Source organism: Ptychodera flava, chromosome 7, assembly GCF_041260155.1.
Source record: "Ptychodera flava strain L36383 chromosome 7, AS_Pfla_20210202, whole genome shotgun sequence".
NCBI lineage: Eukaryota > Metazoa > Hemichordata > Enteropneusta > Ptychoderidae > Ptychodera > Ptychodera flava.
This window is the reverse complement of record NC_091934.1, coordinates 2,903,405-2,913,774: the sequence shown is the minus strand read 5'-3', so window position 1 is coordinate 2,913,774 and position 10,370 is coordinate 2,903,405. Positions and strand designations below refer to the sequence as shown.

At 38.5% G+C, this 10,370-nt stretch overlaps 1 long non-coding RNA gene across 2 annotated transcripts; it reads right to left on the bottom strand.

Moving 5' to 3' along the window:
• Positions 1 to 611: 611 nt before the first annotated feature.
• LOC139136569 (uncharacterized) lies at positions 612 to 10,370 on the bottom strand. 2 transcript variants are annotated; one of them, XR_011553194.1, is made up of 4 exons: positions 10,233 to 10,370; positions 6,474 to 6,951; positions 3,056 to 3,129; positions 612 to 2,214 (listed from the first exon to the last, which is right to left on the bottom strand). It is a non-coding gene; the product is annotated as an uncharacterized lncRNA (long non-coding RNA). The 2 variants fall into 2 exon arrangements; XR_011553195.1 differs by having other exon boundaries at positions 6,522 to 6,951.

Below are 10,370 nucleotides of genomic sequence, written 5' to 3'. Positions count from 1 at the left end.
TTCTTAAAACTCTCGTAACTTAAGCCCAACAATATATAGATTTCGAATCGAACGAAAAAAATGGGGGTCACCGCACAATTTTTTAAGATATGGGCATTTTTAATACAAAAAATGCTACACTGAAGCGCCCTCTAGCGACAGATCCCTGTTTAGTTTGATATATTTGAAAAAAGTTTTAGTTCACTTTAATACTGCAAATAATCCCACATTTATCACACTTAAAACGGGCCTGTTACACAGAGTTTGCTATCTTGGTGTGAACTGTTTTGACAAACCAGATTTGAAAGTCGCACCGCAAAGTAATTGTATGCTATATCGCGACAAAAAGACCACTTCCGGAAAGAACGCTCGCGGAATTATATGTTTGTACGCGTGCGCAGATACGATGCGCAGTACGAATATTCGCGTTACACGCAAGCTACGTTAACTGAGTTACTCCTGTCCGTATATAAGGGAGCCGTCATTATGTAGGGCGGGGAGGGAATTCATCGGAAACTGAAACTTCAAGCACCCCCCCCCCATGGCCCCACCCACCAACCCTGATGAAGTTGAGTAACCCCCCTCTCTAACATAGAAATTTTGACACACTCCCCCCCCCCCCCCCCCCCCCATAGAGAAGTTAAATGTTAAGCTTATTTGTAAAATTTACAAAAATATAGCAACAGTATAAAGACCTGTCATATCCTGGTGTACCATGCTACTTTGAAAGTACACGGGGAGAATGTGCAGGAGGCCGAGGGGGAGTGTCAGAGATGTTGTAACCCCGCTCTCGTGTGGAAAAATTTGAGAAACAAATGTGTGCAATGGTGCACTCTTGTGCAATATGGGGTTTTTTCATTAAATCTGTTAGAACACCCAAAGGAGAGAGTGCAAGAGTGGGTGGCCCACCCTTTCGCATTGAAAATTTTGAGAAGTTGATGTATGAGATTGTGCAATCTGAAAGGTGTTAAAAGTCATTTTTCACCAAAAATTGAGTAACCCACTTTCTTTCTCTCCACATTTTGAGCAATCCCCCCTGTAACTTTCAATTTTTTGAGTGAACCCCCCAGTCCATAAATAATGACAGCTTCCTCAGCCCCTACCACAAGTTTTTGAAAATAATTTACATTTCATTTACCCTAGTGCTGTAGAGCAAGGACTTCAGATTTAAAATGAATGATTGCATGACCAGAGTACCCATCCCCTTATTTTGGCGAAGACACAGGAAAACGGAGGCTATTTTGCTATATCCCTACCTAGTATAGATCTCATTTCACAGGAGTGAATGACAATATGACATGCAGAATGAAATAAACTCTCGGTAGAGTACGGTATTATCTATGAGACGATTTGGGCGGCAGTTATCATTTCCCAAATTGTTATTCAAAGGCCGTTTGACCTGAAGCTTTCAGTTGTTATTGATGACACTATGCACTGGTCTAAATAGTTTGTATGTGTTCTGTCAAAGTCCCAAAAAAATACAAATGTGTATACACCCACTTGACACTGACCTAGACCTAATGTATTGTCAATGGGAGGATGTTAATAAGAGTCATCTCCGTAATTGTTATGGAAAGGTCAAGTTCAAACTTTACGTCATTATAGAGAACAGTTTTGAACAATAACAGTGCACAAAAGAGGGGTTGGGTACCTGGAAATCATGACAACCTATATCTTTTGCCTCAAGTTGGTTGCTTAGACGTCAATAAATTGTTTAATATAAACTAAAACTTCCCCCGAAAGACGTGCACAAAAATGGAAATGGCAGGAAATGAAAGTGGCAGAAGGCATTTTGAAAGGAAATTGATATTCAATAAACTTTCATGCCCCCTCTTTGCAATGTCAATTCTTTTCAGATCCCCCTGGCATTTTGTAAATTTTTTCAAGTCCCTCCAGAGTCCAGACGTGTTTGTAAACACAGACTTGCCTTTTGGATCAGCAAATGTGAGGTCAATGGACAATTATGATGGGAAATGTCTTTACAGGGAAACACATCAGAGACAACACACCCCCTCCCCTCTTTTTGGCAATTAACTTTTTATTACCCTTCATTTCTCCAGTGCAACAAGTGACTCACACAAAACATTCAAAAAGGCCAATAAACACAACCACAAACGTATCATGAAATTTTGACCAATATAACCAGTTGTTGACAAGCCAAAGTTGTGTGATGAATCTTTGAATAACACCAGTTTCTCTCGTCCTGAATCCAACAATTCTACGAAACCAGAGATACTGAAAGAAATGAATAAAACAAAATTTGTCAATTACACTGTACTCCAATTTGATGTATCTCGTAATGTATCTCGTAAATATTGACTCTATGGATGTGCAAAAGGGGAAGTAACAAAAGTGTCAACTTTTGAATTGCACCATGGAGATTTTTGACTCCATCACTGTACAATGGTATAAAGTGTTCATTTTTGCTCTGGAACCCCCTTTACATCAGAATTGCGAGTGGGGCTAGGTGGTTCATATTGCATTGATGAGTATAGTTGAGTTGAACAGGGAATGTCACTGTATAAGCACAGAGGATGGTACAAGTATGGGAGAAGGATGTGCTGTCACATAGGCTTTCAGAAAGATGTCAATCAGACGGGATATAAGAATATCTTTGAAGGGCACATATATGGCCATATGGGAGCTAAACAAATGCACCCAAAATAAAAACATGAGAATTTCACCCGATAGAAAGACATTTAATTTAGGTTACCTAAAGGACTGTGCATACCAACCTTCCACCAATTCCACACCCTCCTTTGATTGACTTGCGTAGGATGAAATCATTACACAATCACAAATGGAAAACACATGCATTATATATGACAGAGCTGTCACACTACCAGCAATCATTGAGCTCAGCTCTATTCATCAAAAGTTGATAATTAATTGTTCCTTATCTTTCAGTAAAGTTTTATTACTTCACATATTTCTCAACCATGGGCCACCACATCCTCCAGAACAGAACTACCAGAATTAAACTCTTTTTTTAATTATCTTTTTCAAGTTTCTTATTCAATGAAGCTGAACTTTAACCAATTAGTTGGTTTCGTCTGACAGCTCAGTTGATACTTACACGAAACAAAATGAGATGGCTCGTCATCTGCTGGGACATCTGCCAAATCATTACTATCACATAACCTTCTGATCCTGTGGAGTAAGAACATTGCAGATGATATAAGCATAGTCAAGCTTTGATCATTGCACAGTGTTCATTTAATCTGGGAACTCAATTCCACCTATGACTGAAGTAACAAGTCACCGTTGATGACACAGTCCCCACTTGTTAATGGGTACTTTAATTACAAGTCCTCGGAGAGAATAGAGTCCTGTTCATTAATTAGCTCTGTGATTAAAAATACTGCGCTACAGATGGGTCTTAATGGCCAAAAATGAGTTCCATGGTGGTGAAAACATAAAACCAATGTAGCTCACCATCCTATTTACGAAAGGTCATTAATGAGTCCATTATTAATTAATCAACGGATGTTGCCAAACATTTTGGCATCCTATTATACCACTGACAGATTATCGCCGGTACCATAATTCATAAAGTTTGATGCACTGTGCTTCTTGACATTTACCATAAAAACAAAAATTCATCATGTAAATGCAAATTAGCAATTAATTTAAACAATACTGCTAAGTGTCATTGAATTGTATTTACAACACTATGAGATCAACATCTGTACAAAGTTTCATCAAATTTGATGCAGTACTTGTGGACATATCACTCTAATTAGGAAAGTTCATTATAAGTCAATGTCTTTGTACCAACTTTGAATAAAATCAGCTGATACATGTCTGAGTTATGGTTAAGGACATGAAAATATCGTAACAAAATGGCCTCCACGATTCAATTTCATTGTAAAACAAATTGACATGCATATGTATGACATAGGTCAATGTTCTTTGTACCAACTTTGAATAAAATCAGCTGATACATGTCTGAGTTATGGTTAAGGACATGAAAATATCGTAACAAAATGGCCTCCACGATTCAATTTCATTGTAAAACAAATTGACATGCATATGTATGACATAGGTCAATGTTCTTTGTATCAACTTTGAATAAAATTGGTTAAATATATCTGAGTTAAGGTTTGGGACATGAAAAAATAGTAACAAAATGGCTGCCACGCGGCCATTTTGAATCATATTTTGAAAAAAATTGTCGTGCATATGTATGACAAAGGTTGATGTCCTTGTACCAACTAACAATACAATTGGTTGAGACGTGTTCGAGTATGGCTCTGTACATGAAAAAATCGTAACAAAATGGCCGCCAAGCCGCCATATTTAATTGTATCGTGAAACAAATTGACATGCATATGTATGACAAAGGTTGATGTCCTTGTACTAACTTACAATATAATCGGTTGAGATGTGCCTGAGTCATGAATCCGTACATGAAAAATCGTAACAAAATGGCCGCCATGCAACCATACTGGATAGTATCACAGAACAAATTGACAGAACAAATTGACGTGCATATGTACGTCATATACAGTAATCCTTGAACCAACTTTGAATAAAATCGTTCCAGGCATCTCTGAGATATCTGCGTGAACAGACGGAGGGATGGACGGGACGCAAGGACACAAGGACATATCTGACAATAATCATCTGAGACAGTTGCAACAAAGACAAAGGTAGTCCTAATTAGTCTTAACGGACACCGTCCGGGGTGACTTATAGGTTTGGTCATGTCCTTGTGTCCTTGCGTCCGTAATAATGTTGCGGATGACATAAGCGTAGTCAAGTTTTGATTAATGCACAGTGTTCATTTAATCTGGGAACTCAATTCCACCTATGACTGAAGTAATTAAGACTGCTTTTCTTTGTCTTTGTTATAACTGTGTCAGATGATTATGATTTCAGTTCATAATTGCAACTGTAAGGAAACTGCGATTTGTACAAACATGAAAGAGGTCATTCCGAGGAATATGGATACAGACAAGCCAATTTACAGTCAAGATTTTTAAACTAAATACTGAAAAAAATTAAAACCTTGAAATTGACAGTCTGCTAGCTAGGTTTTCCGTGCAATTTGCAGAAAAGATTCCTTGGCATCCAAGTATTCCACAACCCAATTGTTGAATTATATGCTTTTTGTGTAACACTTATTTACACCCTGTGTTATGATCACCCTGCCACAACTGGCTTTGATCAGGCTGTTATGACTATAGAGCTGTAGTAGTAGTACTTGCTGGCCCAGTTCTGAAGTAGCTCAAGGAAGGTGTGTCCGATCAGGCAGTGCAGGCCAGCAACTGTAGATATATATGGCAGTACTTTGGGACTGCTGCTTGGTGGGAGTAATTCCATCAGTGGTTATGTCTGAGTAAACAGTCTGATGAGATGGTGATTATTATGTCTCTATACTCAGACAGAGCTTTCAGTCAGAGTTACTCCTTTCATGCAGCCATTATGGAATAGATCCATCAGCAAAATGGAGACACATTGATGAAATCCACAACTGATGTCACATTGAAGTTGCATTCAGTTATCTTCTTGCAATCAATTCACTTGGAAGAAATTGGAGAGTCATTGTGAAAGTGTCAATTATTGGAGTGCTGGTGTTGCCATAAGTTCTGTGGCTTGGACCACTTAACACTATATGTGATTGGAAAGTAAAGTTATATCATATCACTGTTACAGGCCGAGGCCATTATCCCATGGAGGACTGCATGGTTGTTGTGGTGATTCAGTAGACAGCTATAAATTCCATGACTAAGTTCTTGATGAGTTCATGTCAGTAAGTTGGACACAGTGTCGTCATTCCCATGGCAAATTACAACTAAAGTCTCAGTTTGCTGGTTCTGAAGATATGAACATCTTGGTGAAATAGTCTGCATGATCGCTGGCTAGATGATTGACAGATCAATGCTCTGTTGGTGTGGTGATTCAGTAGACAGTTTAAATTCCATAACTAAGCTCTTGATGAGTTCATGTCAGTAAGTTGGACACAGTGTCGTCATTCCCATGGCAAATTACAACTAAAGTCTCAGTTTGCTGGTTCTAAAGATACGAACATCTTGGTGAAATAGTCTGCAGGATCACTGGCTAGATGATTGACAGATCAATGTTCTGTTAGTTGATTCCATTGGCAAGGTTGTCATGTCAGTTACAGCAGTGAGATAGTCTTTGGATTGTAATGATCAATGCAGTGGTTGAGACATGTAGCATCGTATATGTTATTTTCCATGTCACATGTCTCAGAGTTCAATATAGTCATTGTCCTTTGCTGCAGTCATTCATCATAGGAACATCATCTGTCAGCAACAGGACCAGCCTATCTTCAGTAAAATGATCAAGACACTAAAAAGTGGCAGAGTGATTCATATCAGGAATACTCTTTTTTCAAAATATGGATGTATTGTAGTGTGATGTGGTTGGTTATTCTCTGCTGCAAAGAAAAACATGCATTGTACAAGACACATCAGCTGTTGGCAATGAGATGTTAAGTTGAGTGACAATTAAAAGATATGTCTTGCCTTAGTAGTACAAACCATCTTTTGAGGTAGTACCGTTTGCAGCCTTACATGTAGGTGCAGGAGAAATCTGTGAGGAGTTGGAGATCAAGTCCCAAGGTCCAGTCAGCTTTGAGGAGAGTCTAGAGACATTCCAAAAGTGGATGGAAGTCGCACAATGCCACTGCAAGTCCAGTTCGATATACCAGGTGATATGACTGCAGCGATCAGGCAAGTAGCCAGTGGCACCAAGTTCAATCATTCAGCAAGGAAAACAGTCTTTTAAGGATGTCTTTCCAGCACCATGCTCTGATACAAAATTTAGTGTGATAATTTTATACCCAATCTTAAACTCGTGGTGCCCAGTAAACTACAATGAATGCCATCTCCTTACATGGAATATTGTTCTTAAAATCTTCTTTCAGACATCTTGTCCATTATCTGTTCTTTCCGGTAAATGTTCTTCTCTGGCTTCTTCCAGTCTCATTCCTCCGTCTACATTCTAGAAATAAAAATTGAATGTTTAGAGACAAATTTTCTCAAAATTGGTTATCACAAAATAATGGTGAAAATCATATGTGGTCACTGATGGAGGCCACTTTGATGTGTTAAGTCTATTGACAAGTTCTTACTATATACATACTTTTGGCCTGTTAACAAATGTATGTGCATTGACTATCACATTGCAACTTTTGAATGCTTTTGAAATAAGAATGGCATTGAAGCTGTGATAACGTATTTTGGAGAAAGTCCAATAACAGGTTTGGAGATAAGAGTTGTGAACCGACAAACGTATGATAAACATATATGGTACTGGTAATATGTAAATCATGACCATTGGCATAAAGTGTCATGGTGTATAATGATATCACTTTTATTGAAGAAAATAAAATATTTAAAAATAAATATAATATATAATATATGGTCACAGGTCAAACAAGGTCATCAAACATTTTGTAATACTTGTATATTTTATTCCCATACAGCTCAATACTTAATCCCAACCTGTAGCCTATTTGTTAGCCTATATGAAACTTGTGCAGGTAGCTCTTGATGGGATGTGTCAGGGGTCATCAAATGTCACATTGCAATCACTGAAAACTTAGACGCTACAGAAAGAGGATAGGAATCAGTGGTTCTTCCTCTGTACTGGCTAGTTTGGAATAAATTCAGTTTGTTTGTCTAGCATTCCCCGACAAGACATCTTCGTATCTGTATTCAATTTAATTAATGATCAAACTGACATAATATTCGGGTACAGTATTTAGACTCTCACATATTACGTGATTTCTGACGTTGTGCATATGCATATGTTCAGCTTACTTTTGTTTTACAATAGAGGGTGTCTTTTTGATGTCTATGTTCCAGTGCATTTACTAAGGTTGAGGAATATTGGTAATGATTTGGGAACCCTGGTAACATTTCTGCTGTCCCCTAATCTGATTGCATCGATATACCAAGGGGAACCCTGGTAAAATGACCCGGGAACCCCAGTAAATGTTACCACGTTACCTGCCTTAACAAAAACACTGATGTTACCAGTAACAGGAAGACAAGGCAAAAAACGTATACACGTGTCCATAGACCATACAGAAAAATGCCGGGTAGACACAAAAAATAAGTTCACATTCCATACCAAAAAATTCTCAGATAAACACAAATCCTGACATGTTAGATAAGTCAACACTTCCTAAATCCTATGAAACAAAGATTTAATCTGTATTTTGTCTGTCACGCAAAATTTGAGACAAAATCGGAGCTCAAGCACACCAGTGCTGACTTTGTTTTGGTACTGATTTAACCTCAAGAAACACAGAATCTTGGAAATGTTACGTATGTATACACTCCCATGGTATAAGAAAGAACCTATTTTTTTGTAGTCAGGCAAAATGCTGCGAGCAACAGACACAAATGATAATTGGTGAGAATCTAAATTAAGATATACAAGCATTATTAGTAAACACGGTTATATTAAGTTTGGCAGCATTGATAATGTACAGCTTTTCTGATATGCTACACATTATCAATGCTGACAAATCTGGGTAATGATCTGAGTTGGTCTCATAGTGTTGTCATCTAAACAAATATTATTTATAGAATTTTAACACCACCTAGAACTTACAACAATGGTACATCCCAACCTTATAGATGACATACGTCCTGATGGTAAAAGTTGTCTGATAATTGCAAGATGCACGAAACATGATGCAGATGTAATTACTTTTAGCTAAAGTCATGCATGGGGTAGGGGTGGGGTGGTGGTGTTGTGAAAAAAAAGACATTTCCCCCCACCCCCACGCCCGCTGTTTTCTCTTCAGTGATTGCAGGAAATAGTGGTGAACTTATCAGGTCAGATTAAATCAAAACAAAACCACCGATCCACAAATACCTGGAGACGGAGTTGATTAAAATGTAATCAAGAAATCATTGACCACATCGGTTTCAGTGTGGTACCAATCGATACTGTTGTTCTTATCAGGTTTTCGATACACTAAAGCATTTGGTTGTAACGGGCGAGGCTCTTTGACTTTCCTCGCGCCCTTGCCCATGTCATACACATTAATGATCAGACAACAGAGATAACAGGTAACACGAACACGCAGACCTGAATAACACTGCACCGAACAGCCCATGGACTGCACTGTGCTCTGTCCCTCTCTGTAGCTTTGCTATGCTAACACTAGAGGGCGCAATTCCCTGACCTTCGTATCATTACAACAATCTGCCAGCAGTGTATCGGGTATCAGTTACGCAGTCGTTCTTCAAAAGAAGGCATCGTTCGACTCTACTTTTTTTGAGACTGTGGAGTATGTGTTTTAAAGTTTCTGAACTGGGCCAATTTATCAGTGAACAAACTAATTTTGGGTAGTTTTTCCTTTTTTTATTTGTCCGTTTTTCCTTTTTTGAAATCTTTGAATATTGCCAGCTCCTCGAGTGATGGGAGTTCAGAACGGAAAATATCTGATATATGCGTATCATAGACTGTTTTCCCGCGGACAATGTGTATTGGTTTCGGCCGCCATGGTCATTAGGTCAAAAATAGCAGTTTTCCGAGGTAATTCAACGGACCTCCATGATAGTTAGAACAAAAGAACATCGATTGCACTGGCCTCTAACAATGAATTAATCCATATATGGTGAAAGTCAAGGTTGGAGGTGAAATATTTGCATAACCATTCCATATATTTGCATGTAGAAGTTAGCCACAAATAGGCATGGACTGTAGATGGTGAATTCAATCCAATGCAATGACTTTCACATTGAATTTGCTTTTTGTATTATAAAACATTTCAGAGGACAACAATAAGAACATTCATGGTAGTTCAAAGTGGTTTTTTTTCATGTAATGAGCTCACATAGCCAAAACTGATCTTCATAATAATAGCCTAGCATAGCTACTCTCTGGGTCAACAATGTTCATATCGAAATCGACGAAGAGCATGGTACATACGCAGCACGGTGCAACACTTTTGAAACCGATGATGTTGCAGATATTGAATTTGAGGTCATACGTTACCTTAAACTTTACAGCGTATATATAAAAGCAGCAATGACTTTGTAATGACCTTGGCTGGACACCCGATACAAACGAATAATGACTATGCATCGGCGACAATGCACATGCATTTTACGGACTTCTGATTTTACGGGCAGTGGGCGTGTTGGTCTAACCATGGGCATTGCGGTAGAAGGAGCCTCCATTGTCTCACATGATGTCGCTTACTTTCCATTGCTTCTATCGTGTCAAACTGCTGAATACATTTTACTATTGTAGGTGCTTACCGAGAATGATCCATGAACGAACGCGTCTCGAGTACATTACAAACATAGACGTCAGCAATGTGCTTAAATTCCCTGGAAGAATTGTCGGCCATCCTTTCTACTTGCGTACATGCACAGCGCCATGCTTCTTTTTCGTAC